At 41.4% G+C, this 13,448-nt stretch overlaps 2 long non-coding RNA genes across 3 annotated transcripts; both read right to left on the reverse strand.

The window, feature by feature from the left end:
* Positions 1–1,067: 1,067 nt before the first annotated feature.
* Positions 1,068–9,249, reverse strand: LOC143675616 (uncharacterized). Of its 2 annotated transcripts, XR_013171669.1 has the most exons (4): positions 7,786–9,249; positions 4,322–4,481; positions 3,330–3,449; positions 1,068–2,028 (listed from the first exon to the last, which is right to left on the reverse strand). It is a non-coding gene; the product is annotated as an uncharacterized LOC143675616 (long non-coding RNA). The 2 variants fall into 2 exon arrangements; XR_013171668.1 differs by lacking the exon at positions 1,068–2,028 and having other exon boundaries at positions 3,248–3,449.
* A 614-nt stretch (positions 9,250–9,863) lies between these two features.
* On the reverse strand, positions 9,864–11,736 carry LOC143675608 (uncharacterized). The gene is made up of 2 exons (XR_013171667.1): positions 11,410–11,736; positions 9,864–9,951 (listed from the first exon to the last, which is right to left on the reverse strand). It is a non-coding gene; the product is annotated as an uncharacterized LOC143675608 (long non-coding RNA).
* Between the last annotated feature and the right edge of the window lie 1,712 nt (positions 11,737–13,448).

The raw sequence follows: 13,448 nt of genomic DNA on the forward strand, positions 1-13,448 counted from the left end.
AACAAGATTTAGCTCATTTGGTTTGTATTTCTATCACTAACTCTGGAGAGATAGGCTGGTTTTTGCATTTTTGCAAGTTTTGTGATTATGTGCATCTCAGTCATTTAAACTTATGGTCTTAGGCAGAACAAGCTTCAATTTATAAAACTGTATAGTGTTCTGTTTCTGCTTTCATGTAAAGCAGTTTGGACTCAAGCTTACATTTCTTTCAGCAGATCTTCATTAAAATCCAGAAGAAGTAACTAACTTATTTTAACATCCTGATATAGTTCAGTCACATCTATACTAGTTGATGCACAATCATGGTCTAACAATAACAATTATTTTTGCTGCCACATTACAAATATAAATCCTCTCTGTCACCCTACACTTTTTGACCAAGCTGGTTCCACATTTGTGGGGTCTCTCATTTTTACCACCACACTTCCTAGAATTAAATTGTTAGGATGATTTTTTTTGTATTTAAATAAAAAATCAATTCAACTAATTTAAGCATAAAACAGGAGCTGAGAAGAACACTGAGGTCCTCACAGCATCACAAAAGTGTTGTAAGAATCTTGCCTTCACATTGGAGCTAGGGAACCTAGTGCTTGAGGGCAGTTTCTCTTTATATTTGTCTCACATGCATGTTTTTATTACTCCCCTTCATGTGTTGATGCCCTTTGTCTCCTTGTGCAGGTTCTCTCCATACATCAAGAGAAATGGCTGTGGACAGTCCCAGTCCTATAGACTTGTAACTCTCATAAAAAAGGAATAAAGGCCTCACTCTCCATAAAAGTAAAACTTTCCATGCTAGAACTCTTCTGCTGGCCTAGCCTAGGCCATGTGATCATCTCTTGGACCAGTCATTGTCCCGAGGAATTGTCACTGTGGATGTTCCAGGTGGGACAGGTGCTGTTATGGGTCTGAGTGCCAGGCATGCTCAATAGCCCCAATGAAAAGGAGTTAAGGTTACTAGAAGAAAAAGGATGGAAAAGAGGGCCAGAAAGACAGAAATAATAGCTATCACATTCTACTGCAGATGTCCTTGCTCACATTTTCACTTTTTCCTGCCCTGTGGGGAAGTGGCTCATTAAAATGGCTTTTCCTTGATTCCTAATTACTGTTCTTCCTTTCTTCTGGGGAAGTGCCATATCAGTCAAAGGAGAAGAGGCAAATTTGATATAGGGATATTGTTCTTAATTTGGATAACATCACTTGAAAGGAAGAATTCTCACTGAATGGCATCATAAGCTCAATCTCTTGCTCTGAAGAAATGTTGAAAGCAATTGAATACTTAGGAATACTGAGTGAAAAAGTTTAATTGATGATTGCAAATCTGTTTAAGAGCTCCAGGTGCTCTTACCAAAACTTGAGAGGCTCTAAAGGGAAGCTGCTACTGGATATAGACATAGAAACTGCTACAGAATTATTATTAGAAAGAAAAAACTTGGAATTTCCCTTTAAATCTTTAGGTATTTAGAAATTTCAGAAGAAGAATGAAATAAGTGAATAAGTATTTAAAAAGTGTAAAACAAATTCCAGCGCTTGATATGCCATTAATGTATTTTTAGTATACATCTGCTTTATATACTAACATTTATAGTAGACTGTGCATCACAGTGCTTTACAATGTTAAATATATGTATATTTGGGTTGGGGCACATAAGTTGTACCTAATAAGCACATTGTCATATTTTTACATTATGTGTATTTATCAAGCTCGGGAAATTGAGTTATATCACATAAGTCGATGAAACTAATAGGTAACTGAACTCACCTGTCTAAACTGACCTAACCTTTCACAGCTGATTGAACTTCACCCACCCTGGCAAACTGGAGAGCCCCACCTGCTTATTCCAAACAATTTCCGAAGCATACCAAACATTTAACCACAGATGTGTAGCCACAAAGACATTTTTCTTTTGTTTTTTATTTTTCTCAATTTCAGCAAACGCTGCTCTATAAATGCCACCCTCCCCTTAGCATGGTTCTTGGTTCACTCAGTCCTCCAGGCTTGGCTGTTCCTCAGGCCATCCCTTTCAAGCTCTGTAATAAAGCTTGCCTTATCCATTGAGGTCTTTTCATTCCTTCTTTTTGAGCATTCTCCTCCTCTGCACTCCTTCACTTTCCTTTCATTTTGGTGCCGATACCCGAGAGGGGACTAAGGCAGGGACCCTCAGTCCCTGGCTCTTTCCCCCTCCATTTAAACTGTTCCCCTTTAAATCCTCCCTTCCTTTTATATCATTTTCATGTCTGGCTCCACAGGACCCAAGTGACCCTCTGAGCTCACTATAAGCTAAATGGCCACCAGTAAGTGACCTGAAGCCACCCTCTCTTAGGAGAGCACGGCTTTTGCAGCCTCATTGCCACGTGAGTGGTGCAAGGACACCAGTGGTTCTTTATTGGTCCTCTCAACACATCCCTAGCCTGAGCAATTTTTAGCCCTCTGCTTTCTCGTTAAAACCTACAGATCAGGGGACCCTTGCCATTTCAGCCACTGCATCCACCACTGACTGATTAAAATCACCCTCAGACATCGCTGGTGGGTGAGTCTTCCCCCTTTACTCTCTCCCCACAGAGGCACCCTGTGGACTTTTCTCTCTATCTCTCTCTCACTCTTCTGACATGGACCCCAGGTATCCTCTTGGCTGGCTGGAGTAAGGAATGCCCTCCCCATCAAATGAGGATTCTGTTCCTGCCCCTCACCAGATAGGGGATGCCCTGCCTGGTGTTGAAGGCCCTGACCTTTTGGCCTCTCAGAATTAGCCTTCCTCGCTATCTCTTCCTTGAAATGCGGACCAGGACATCTGTCCTGGCAGACTCACCTCTAGCCTATCTCACAAAAAATCTAAAAACATTAGGCTTAACACCTGATTTAAAGGCCCTAAACTCCTCTGACTCTCAACTCAGACCTGGCCACGATACAATTCAGACAATCAACATCGATGACCAGAATTTGGAACTTTTCACACTGTCATTCTAAATGAAGTAGACTCCTTCCTCCATCGAAATGACAAAGTGGTCTGAGGTATCATATCTCCAGGCCTTTTTCTATTTCCTCTCCAGACCTTCCCTTTGTAAATCATGAGCTCTTCTCCAACTGCTCCTGGATGATATCCCCACCCCAGTGCCGCACCACGAAAACACTCTCCCAACCCCACCCCCACCTTCACCAACCCAGACCCTGCTGATGACCCCTCTCCATACCACCCCCTGCTCCAAAGCCCTAACCCGCCACCTCCTGTTCCCCCACTGGATACACCCATTGAGCCCCCAGCTTCCACGCCCCAGGCAGCCTTGACCTCCTTCTTATACATGTTCCAAATCTACTTCAGGCCAAAACTTACCTCACCACGTTTCCCCTCCGAAGGTGGCAGGAGTGGAGGGACCAGTTTGGGTTCCTGTCCCCTTCTCAATGGCAGATATGTCCCGAATTGAGGAAAAATTAGTCTCCTTTTCTGAAAATCCTACCAAATATCACAAAGAGTTTGTCTGCCTCACTCAGGCTTACCTCCTTACATTGTCAGATCTTTATTACATCCTCCTGCCCACCTTAACCCCAGACAAATGGAGCCACATTTGGTAATCCACCCGAGAATATGCAGACCAACTTCATGGTGAAAATAGAAACCTTAACCCAGTTGCAGATCTGGCACTCCCGACTAATGAGCTGGATTGGATATACCAACCCAGGGACCCTGGAATTCAGAATAGGGACCACGTGATAGCCTGCTTACTTGAAGGGATGCTCAAGAACACATATACCCAGGGAAATTACAAAAAAAATACAGGAAATTACCTAAAAGTCTGAAGAAAACCCCTCCCTCTTAACGGCCAGACTAACCAAAGCTGTAACAAAATACAGCAATCTGGACTTCAACATACCAGAAGGCACCCTATTCTTACATGTGCAATTTATTAGCCAATCTGCCCCTGACACCCAAAGAAAGCTTCAGAAGCCCAAACAAGGCCCACAGACTCCACAACAGGAACTCCTCAATGTGGTCTTCCAGGTGTTTAACAAATGGGATGAGGAGGCAAGGAGAGAAAGAGAGAAAAACCTCAAGACCAAATACTAGCTCTTAGCCATGGCCCTAGAGAGTCCTCAACATGGCCCCACACCCTGGCTTCCCATTTCCCTAGGACAAAAAACTGCAGACCCACCTGGTGCCAGATTCCACTGTGGAAACTAGGGGCACTGGGCAAAAGTTTGCCCAATCCCTAAACCTCCCTCCAAGCCATGCCCCACTTGCAGACAATGGGGACATTGGAAAGTGGATTGCCCTCAAGGGTGGACATCCCACCCCTCGGGTCTCCCACTTACAGAACCAAAACACACCTTTCCACAGTTACTGGAATAAGGGAGCCCGGATTCCACTTCCCTTGCCACTGAGTGTGAAAATCCCTAGGAGCCCAGGGCAGTAGGGACGGTGGCCAGCCATATCGTTTCCTTCATCATCAACACTGGAGCAACTCTCTCCTGAATATGTGGAAGGGGCCTACAATAAAAGAAACCCAGGCCATAGTAAGAGTAACAGCAACTATTACCTATCCCCACAAAACCCCTTCTCTCTTCTGCTCCTTCAGGGATCTCACATTCACTCACTCATTCATTATCATCCCCACCTGCCCAGTCCCCCTTATAGGAAGAGATATCCTCCATAAGCTTTGAGCTTCCCTCCACATCCCACCTGCATTAGTTATGGTTCTCTAGAGAAACAGAATCAACAGGGAACACTCGCAAATATAAAATTTATAAAAGTGTCTCAAGTGACCATGGGAATGCAGAGTCCAGAATCTGCAAGGGAGACTGTAAAGCCAATGGTTCCACTGGAGAGTCTGGAAGAACTCCACAGGAGAAGCTCGCCAGCCAAAGCAGGAAGAGAGCCTGTCTCTTCTGAATCCTCCTTAAAAAGCTTCCAGTGATTAGACTGAGCATCACTCATTGCAGAAGACACTTCCCTTGACTGATTACAAATGGAATCAGCTGTGGATGCAGCTGACATGATCATGATTTAATTCTATGAAATGTTCTCATTGCAATGGACAGGCCAGCACTTGCCCAACCAGACAGGCACCACCACCCGGCCAAGTTGACACATGAACCTGACCATGACAGTCCAGTCCACCCCTCAACTTGACAGCTATATATATTACCTTAAACCCCCCATTTGAAGGCTCAAATATCTCTTAGTTCTAGTAGACACCTTCACAGGATGGCTTGAAGCCTTTCCAACAGCTAACAAAAAGGTGTCCACCGTATCTTCCATTCTAAGCTGAGAAATAATTCCATGATTTGGTTTCCCCATATCCTTCCAATCTGATGACAGTCCTGAATTCATCTCTGCAGACACTCAAAGTCTAGCCTCCTATCTTAATATCCCTTAGAATTTACATATCTCATATCATCCCCAATCCTCTGCGAAGGTAGAAAGAACCAACCGCACCTTAAAAAACACACTCACCAAATTAGCTTTTGAAACCCAGGAAACTTGGGGTAATCTACTACCCATTGTGCTCCTAAAAATTCGCATCTCCCCAAAAAACCCCTACTCCTATCTCCATTCAAACTTTTGTTCAGAAGGCTGCTATTACCTCCTTGAATTCCCATACCTCCACTTTCCCTCCCGACTTCTTTATTTCCCCCTCTCCTCTCTCACCTCTGGACAGCTCTTTGGAAATATAATGGTGCACTTTAGCCCACAATCCACCACTAATACACCTAGTCCACTAACACCAGGGGATCGTATATATCTAGCCCAGACAAACTCTTCTTCCTCCTTAACCCCGAAATGGACTGGTCCATACAAAGTAATCCTAACCATTCCTACAACCACAAAACTGGAAGGAAAGCCCTCTTGGATCCATATCTCCAATCTGAATAAAAGCCTAAAACCTTCCTACCACTCTACATGCGCAGGACCAACCTCCCTGAGAATTACCCAGCTGTCTAAAATCACTGAAGAGCAAGAAACACCCATCGCCTCCCCATGTCCCTAAACCCCACTGCCTTCAACTATTTCCTTTCCACCCTCTCAAGTGATTTAAGCTGGTATACATACTCCATCAGAACTCCTTCGGATCTTGTTCACCTCCTGGAAGAGTTGTGGCTCCAAGGGACCTACCTGGAGTTTACCCCAACCCAGATCTCTTTCTTTCCATTCATCCTTCTTGTCATTCTTACACATGAAAGACCAAGCTCTCCTCTCCTTGATACTTTTTACTCTTCCACATTCTTTAACCCCAGCCTCAACTAACCCTCACCCTTCTTTCCCCCATCTTGCCCAAATACTTGCAAAAACCCATTAACATTACTAACACCCTCCTCAAAGAATCAAACTGCTCTTTAGCTTCGGCTGGATCTGTCTACACCTTGCCCAAACTGTGAACCAAGCCTTCCCTTCCCCTCTACCCACGTGACTCTCAACACTGGCAGGACTTCACTTCTCATTCACCCATCAACCTGAATACTACCTCATGCAAGGAGACTGGTGGAGTGATGGTGAGGCTTGGCACAAATGAGCCACAATCAACAAGTTCCTAGAAAAACTTACTGAACCGGAACCTCTACAATGCCCTGTCCGAGGCCCTGTCCAAACCCATGTAATTCTTGCTTATCAGGCTCCACTGTGCTTATTCCATCCCTTTTTCCCAGAATCAACCCCAGCAGGAAATGTAGCTTCCTCCAAGTGTCATATCACCCTATACTCCTCCACCCCCACATCCCACGTCCAACTCCTTCTACAGATAAAAAGAATTCCTGGAAACCTACACCTCTGGATCATGCCTTCCCCCTCCCCCACCATACTCAATGAAACTACCAAACCTGGAAACTATTACTGTCAAGGCAGGGGACATACTAGGCTTAAAGACCACCCTTGGCCAAACTCAAATCTGCACATGCCCTCCATATTCTCCCCAGACTTGCCAGAGACCCCTGACTTGTGAAAACCTTTGGTACTTTGTCAAATGTAATGCCTAATGTTGCAACAGGAACCCCCCACCCCCACCCCACCCCACAAATGTTACAGCCCTAGCAAAATTTCAGCCCCTTACAGCCATGGCCCTTCGACATTCTATCTCCTGGCACACTAGAGAAAACATGAAACATTGAAGAGCAGGTAAATTCTTCCCAGTTTCCAGCATTAATTTGTTACCCTGCCTGGCCTACACATCTGAACTCTTCTGGGTATGTGGTTCAAATGCCTTCCTGTGTCTCCCCACCAACTGGACTGGAGCATGCATACTAGCCTTTCTATCACCACAAATAAACCTAATTCCTCCTGACACCCCTATCCTCACAAACCTGGTCCAAAACACCTTCCCCAAAATCAAAAGAGCCATTCAGTTAATCCCCCTACAGCCACACTTGGGGTCCTCTCTGGGGTAAGTACAGAAACATCAGGACTAGGTGTGTCATTACACAGCTTTACCATCCTGTCACAATGACTGACTTCAAGCCTCCAGGAAATCTCAAAACAGCTTATAGCTCTACAGGACCAAATAGACTCCTTAGCTGCAGTAGTCTTACAAAAGAGGCGTGGGCTCGACCTCCTAACAGGTGCACATGGAGGCAAGTGTACATTATTCCAAGAACAGTGCTGTTTTTATACTAACCAATCCCACTTAGTCTGAGATGGAGCCCAATGCCTTAGAGACCTAGCTACTAAAATCAGGGATCAAGCCTTGCTTAGCTCCTTATGGCTCTAGGTAATCTCCCCTCTTGGCTCATACCCTTTATAACTTTCGTCATATGTCTTATATTAATTTTCTCTTTCCTTCCCTGCGTTATTAATCACTTACAAAAGTTTTTTGCTAGACAAATGACCACCATCTCCCAAGCTGCAACTCAAGATCATGCGAAAGAATTGTTCCTCCTCCAGGCTCACCAAGGACCTCTCCCCATGATGCTCCCCCATCAGCAGGAAGCAGCCAGATATAATAATGATGTTATCCTGCTCCCTTCTTGTGCACCTCCAGAGTCTGTAATAATGGGACTAACAGAAAGCAGGAAACTAACCTGACCTATTGAAACTGACCTAACTTTTCATGGCTGATTGAACTTCACCCACCCTGGCAAACTGGAGAGCCCCACCTGCCTGTTTCAAACAATTTCCGAAGCATACCAAACATTTAACCACAGATGTGTGACCACAAAGACATTGTTCTTTTGCTTTTCAGCTTTCTCGAGTTCAACAAACTCTGCTTTATAAATATGTTACTCTCTCTCTCCTTTGCATGGCTCTTGGTTCAGTCGGTCTTCCAGGTTTGACTGTTCCTTGAGCCATCCCTCTCAAGCTCTCAAATAAAGCTTGCCTTGATCCGCTGACATCTATCCATTCCTTCTTTTGAGCATTCTCCTCCTCTACACTCCTTCACTTTCCTTTCATAAGTGAAACCCTAACATTATTCAGAAAATTATCTGCAATAGGTTTTAAGAAGGGGACAACCTTCTGTTTTACTCATCCACCTTTTCAGAGGCATTACTGTTTCTTCCTTGGTTTCATTCTATTAATTCTAATTTTACTGGAATCTGAATTAGGAATGGCATTGTTTCAGTTTCCTAAAGCTGCCAGAATGCAATATACCAGAAATAGATTGGTTTTTACAAAGGGGATCTATTAGTTTACAAATTTATAGTTCTAAGTCCTTGAAAATGTCAAAATTAAGGTACCAACAAGATGATACCTAGGCTCTGAAAAAAGCCTGCTGGCATCTGGATCACTTCTGTCAGCTGTGAAGGCACGTGGCTGATGTCGGCTGGTCCATGCTCCCAGTTTGTTGCTTTCAGCTTCAGATTCCAGTGGCTCTCTCTGTGCTCCTGTGGATCTTCTCTTAGCATCTTTGGGGCATTTCTTTCTCTTAGCATCTATGAATCCTCTCTTAGCTTCTCTGGGTCAAAGCCCAGATTTCATCTTTATGCTTAGCATCTCCCAGGATATTTTCTTTTCCAGGCCTATATGTTTTTGCCAAAATGTCTCCCTCTTAAAGGACTCCAGGAAGTGTATTAAGACATCTTGAATCGGTGGGGTCATATCTTCATGGAAACAACCTAATCAAAAGTCCCCAGCCCACAATGGTCTGCTCCAACAAGATTGATTAAAAGAACACAGCTTTTAAATTTAGTAGATTGAAATGCTAGTGATAGTGAAAGGAAGGGGTAAGGGGTATGGTATGTATGAATTATTTTCTGTTTTCTTATTTCTTTTTCTTAATTGATGTAAATGTTTTAAGAAATGATCGTAATGATGAATCTAAAACTATATGATGATATTGTGAGTTATTGATTATATATTAAGAATGGAATGATCATATGGTAAAAATATTTGTGTTTGTATGTTGCTATGTTGAATAAAAAGTAAATAAATAAATAGAAATTTAAAAAAAGAAAAACGTAGCTTTTCTGAGATACATAACCGTTCCAAACTGTTACCAGATAAAGGACATGGATTATTCTGCCCAATATGCTCAGTAACCAATTCCTGAAACACCAAGGTTTCAAAGAGAGAAAAAGTTTCTTACTACACATGTAATAGGAAGGCAGACAGCCTAACAGCCCAAAATCTGTCTCCCCAGAGGAGATTCAAAGTTTTTAAGGATTCTAGCAAGGGAAGATGAGATCATTTCCGATAGTAAATTCAAGGCAGAAGTTCAAAACAGAAAAGAAAATATTGTTAAACATTGTTATCATAAGTTAACATAATTTGAAAGGAAAGGAGGCAGAGCTATCTGTCTTTCAATGGCAAAGCTTAGCAGATGGTTTACAAATATAAGAGGCTGAGGCTTGTTAATGACTGTTTTCCTTACCATTAGCACCTACTAAGAAAATGAGCAGATAAAGGGCATAACAGCTCACAGTCACAAAAGCACCAGACAAGAGATAAGGGCTTTTACAATACTTTCATATGTCTTAACAGCTTATTTACAGTTCAGGGCTTCCAGGTACTCTCTCTTGTCCATTCCAAAATCCTGAAAGCAAAAGGAACATTTATAAAATGATTCAGTAATCAAAATCATCCCTTTAAGTTCTGATTTCTCAGTTACAAAACCAGCACAGGAATTCCTCCTCACAGTCAGATAACCAGTTACATGTCTCTTCTAAGGGTTTATCTTTTCTGTCTCATTTAGTCCTGTTTCATTTGGTCAGGTGAGGCTAACTGCTCTAGCAAATAACCCCATAATTTCAGTGGCATAACAAAAGTTTATTGCTTCCCCACACCACAGTCCAATGCCATTGCTTGGTTGGGAGGGTGGGTGGGGTAGAGGGATGAGCTCTGTTCATGCCATCATTCAGAGATGAGGTTCCTTCTGTTGTGTGGATCTGCCCCCAGAGATGCCTTCATTCCAGCAGACAGAAAGAAAGAAAGCATGGAGGATTCCATGGTGTGTTTTAGATCAGGCTCCAGCAAATTTTTTTCTTTGCAGGCCAGATGGTCTTGGGCATTGTTCAGCACCTCCATTGTAATACAAAAGCAGCCTTCAGTTATATGTAAACAAATGTTTGCCTATACCTGTTTTTTTGTGGAGCAATGGCAGAGCTGAGTAGTTGATGTGGAGACTGTATGGACTGCATTTTACATGTATTTACTATCTGGACCTTTACAGAGAAAGTTTGTGGACCCAGCTTTAAAAAGTTTTTCTCTCTTTTTTCTTTACTATACTATTCAGTATTTCTAGTTGCTGGCATGCCTCAAATAACTCCAGCTACAAAGAATGCTTATGATAATCTATTACATATTTAATTACTGCATATGAGGTTTTGCTCCATTGTTTTTATTCCTTATTATTGATCATTTTTGCCATCATATCTTTTCTTCATCAGTTTTTCAAGAAGTTTATTAATATTATTGACATTTAAAATAACCGGATTTTTATTTTGTCGTTCCTCTTGATTTTAATTTTGAGTCCCATATAATCAATTTCTTAGTTTATTATTCCTGTCCATCTACTTTCCTTGGCTTTAAAATGTTTTCTTATTTTTAATTTAAGATAGTGGATGATTAATTATCTATCACTTGATTTTTCTTCTCTAATATAAGCATTTTAAGCAATGAATTTCCCCCATAGTACCAGTAAAGCTACATTTCTCAAATTCAATAGGTACTATTTTCATTACTTTGTAGTCTTATGACTATTATGAATTTTTGTTATGATATCTTCCTTTGCCCATGAACAGTTTTGATAAGTTTTTTTCCCAACACATGGGAATTTTCTATTATCTTTTCTTATTGATTTCTAACTTGATAGCATTCCAGTTATAGACCATGGTCTATATTATACTTATATTTGAAAATTATTGTTTCTTGTTTTAATCTACTATTGCTATAACGATACTGCTTAATAAACAGCCCCTCAAATCTCATTGCTTAATAAACAACCCCCCCCCCAATCTCATTAGCTTACAACATACACTTATTTATAACTCACAAGTCTGTGGTGGCTCTACTACAGGCTGTGGGTTGGATTCAGTTTTTCATGAGTTTCTCATTCTGGGATCCAGACTGAAGTAATAGAAGTCATCTGCAGCATGCTTTGTCTATGGTAAGAGTGAATAAAGGAGAATGGATGGTGGGGACAATCAAACCAATAGGCCAAGCCCTCAATCTTAGGATTTGTTCATATAAAATTTATCCCTGCAAAGTATAGACTAAGGCTACTTAAAATTATGCCTAAGACTCACTGCCAGACAACGTCTTTTGTTGCTCAGATGTGGCCTGTCTCCCTTTCAGCCAACATGGGAGCAAACTCACTGCCCTTCCCCTCTCTGTGGAATGTGACTCCCAGGTTTTAAACCTCCCTGGCAACGTGTGACAGAAATCCTAGAAAGAGCTGGGTCTCAGCATCAAGGGATTGAGAAAACCTTTTCAACTGACAGGTTATTTCTTTTTCTGGAATGATGCAAATGTTCTAAAAAATGATCATGCTGATGAATATGCTACTATGTGATGATATTGTGAGCCACCGATTGTACACCATATATAGAATGTTTGTATGTTAAAAATGTTCATGTTTGTATGTTGTTTTGGCTTGTCAATAGAAGTTAAAAAAAATGGATGATCTGGAAAAAAAAAAAGGAGAATGGATCACATGAAACCCCTCATAAAACTTCCAGTCAAAACTTGCAGTCTTACTTACCACCCAAATTCTATTTGCCAATGTAAGTTAGACTGGCCAAGCCCAAAGTCAATGGGATAGAGAGTTTTAATCAAACTAGAGGATTTTTCTCTCCAAGAAAAATTTTGACCAAATTATATATTTACAGTAGAGTTTGGATATAGTTCACCCTCTTGGTCACAAATACTGACTTCCCTTTTTCATACAAATACCTTTTCCTTTTTCCCAAAACATGTCAGCCAACATGCCTGACATGTTTTGGGAAAAACATGAACATGGTTCAAAATCCAGGCTTTTGTGGTCTACATCAGATATCAAGGAGGCTCTCTTAATACCTATGAACCAAAAATACAATTTATTTTACCCCCTACTCCCCCAACAATGATAATGGACCAATGCCAAAATAATCACTAAGCACTCCATCACAGAAGAGAAGGAATGAAAGACACATTGCAATTGCTGGTCCACAATAATTCTGAAATTCTGATGGGCAAAAAAATGTGTTCCACATACTCTGAGGGTAGAGAATTATACCCAGATGAGGCCCATGTTTTACTCTGTGGTATGAGCTCCCCTCCACTGTTCTCTGTGCCTCCTGGCTTTACGCTCTAGCAGGTTCTTATATTTCCTTGTCCAGACCTGAAGAGAGCATCTAAGTCCTGCCTGTAAAGTGTGGCATACAAAAGCCTTCTTAAATCTTGAACAATTACTTGCTCTTTTTTCATGTAATTTTATTGAGAGGTATTATATATTCGCATACCATGTAATCTTCCAAAGTATATAATCAATAGTGGTTCACAGTATCATATAGTTGTGCATTCATCATCACAATTGATTTTTGAACATTTACATTGCTCCAAAAATAATAAGAATAAAAATAAAAGTAAAAAACACCTAAAACATCCCATACCCTCTATTAATTAATTAATTACTTTTCTACTCATCTGTCCATACACCACCAGCTCTTTTAATAGGTAAATTTGATTCTGCTCACTCTGTGTCAAAAGTCTCCTGCAACTCTTTCTGAGATTTGTTTCTGTCTCTAATTTAATGACAGGTATTCTGAATTTACAGGCTTTCCTAGACCTGAGCCTTGGTCTCTTTCCTAGGACTCATTTCTTTTCTAGAGTCTAATCAGAGGTTTTAACCAATGGTATGCTGGTGACCTTGACTTAATCTTTGTCCTGAGGTTGACCCTTAAGCTGAGTCTTACTTGGTTTTCCAGCTCAAAGTATTTCTCAATTTTACCTTATATTCATCACAGGGAATCTTTCAACTTTTCCATTGTCTTATGCTGTAAGAGTGTTTCTTATACCTAACACAGTGCTGTATATTATGTTTGTTTATTTGTT

This window comes from Tamandua tetradactyla, chromosome 1 (genome assembly GCF_023851605.1).
Source record: "Tamandua tetradactyla isolate mTamTet1 chromosome 1, mTamTet1.pri, whole genome shotgun sequence".
Lineage (NCBI taxonomy): Eukaryota > Metazoa > Chordata > Mammalia > Pilosa > Myrmecophagidae > Tamandua > Tamandua tetradactyla.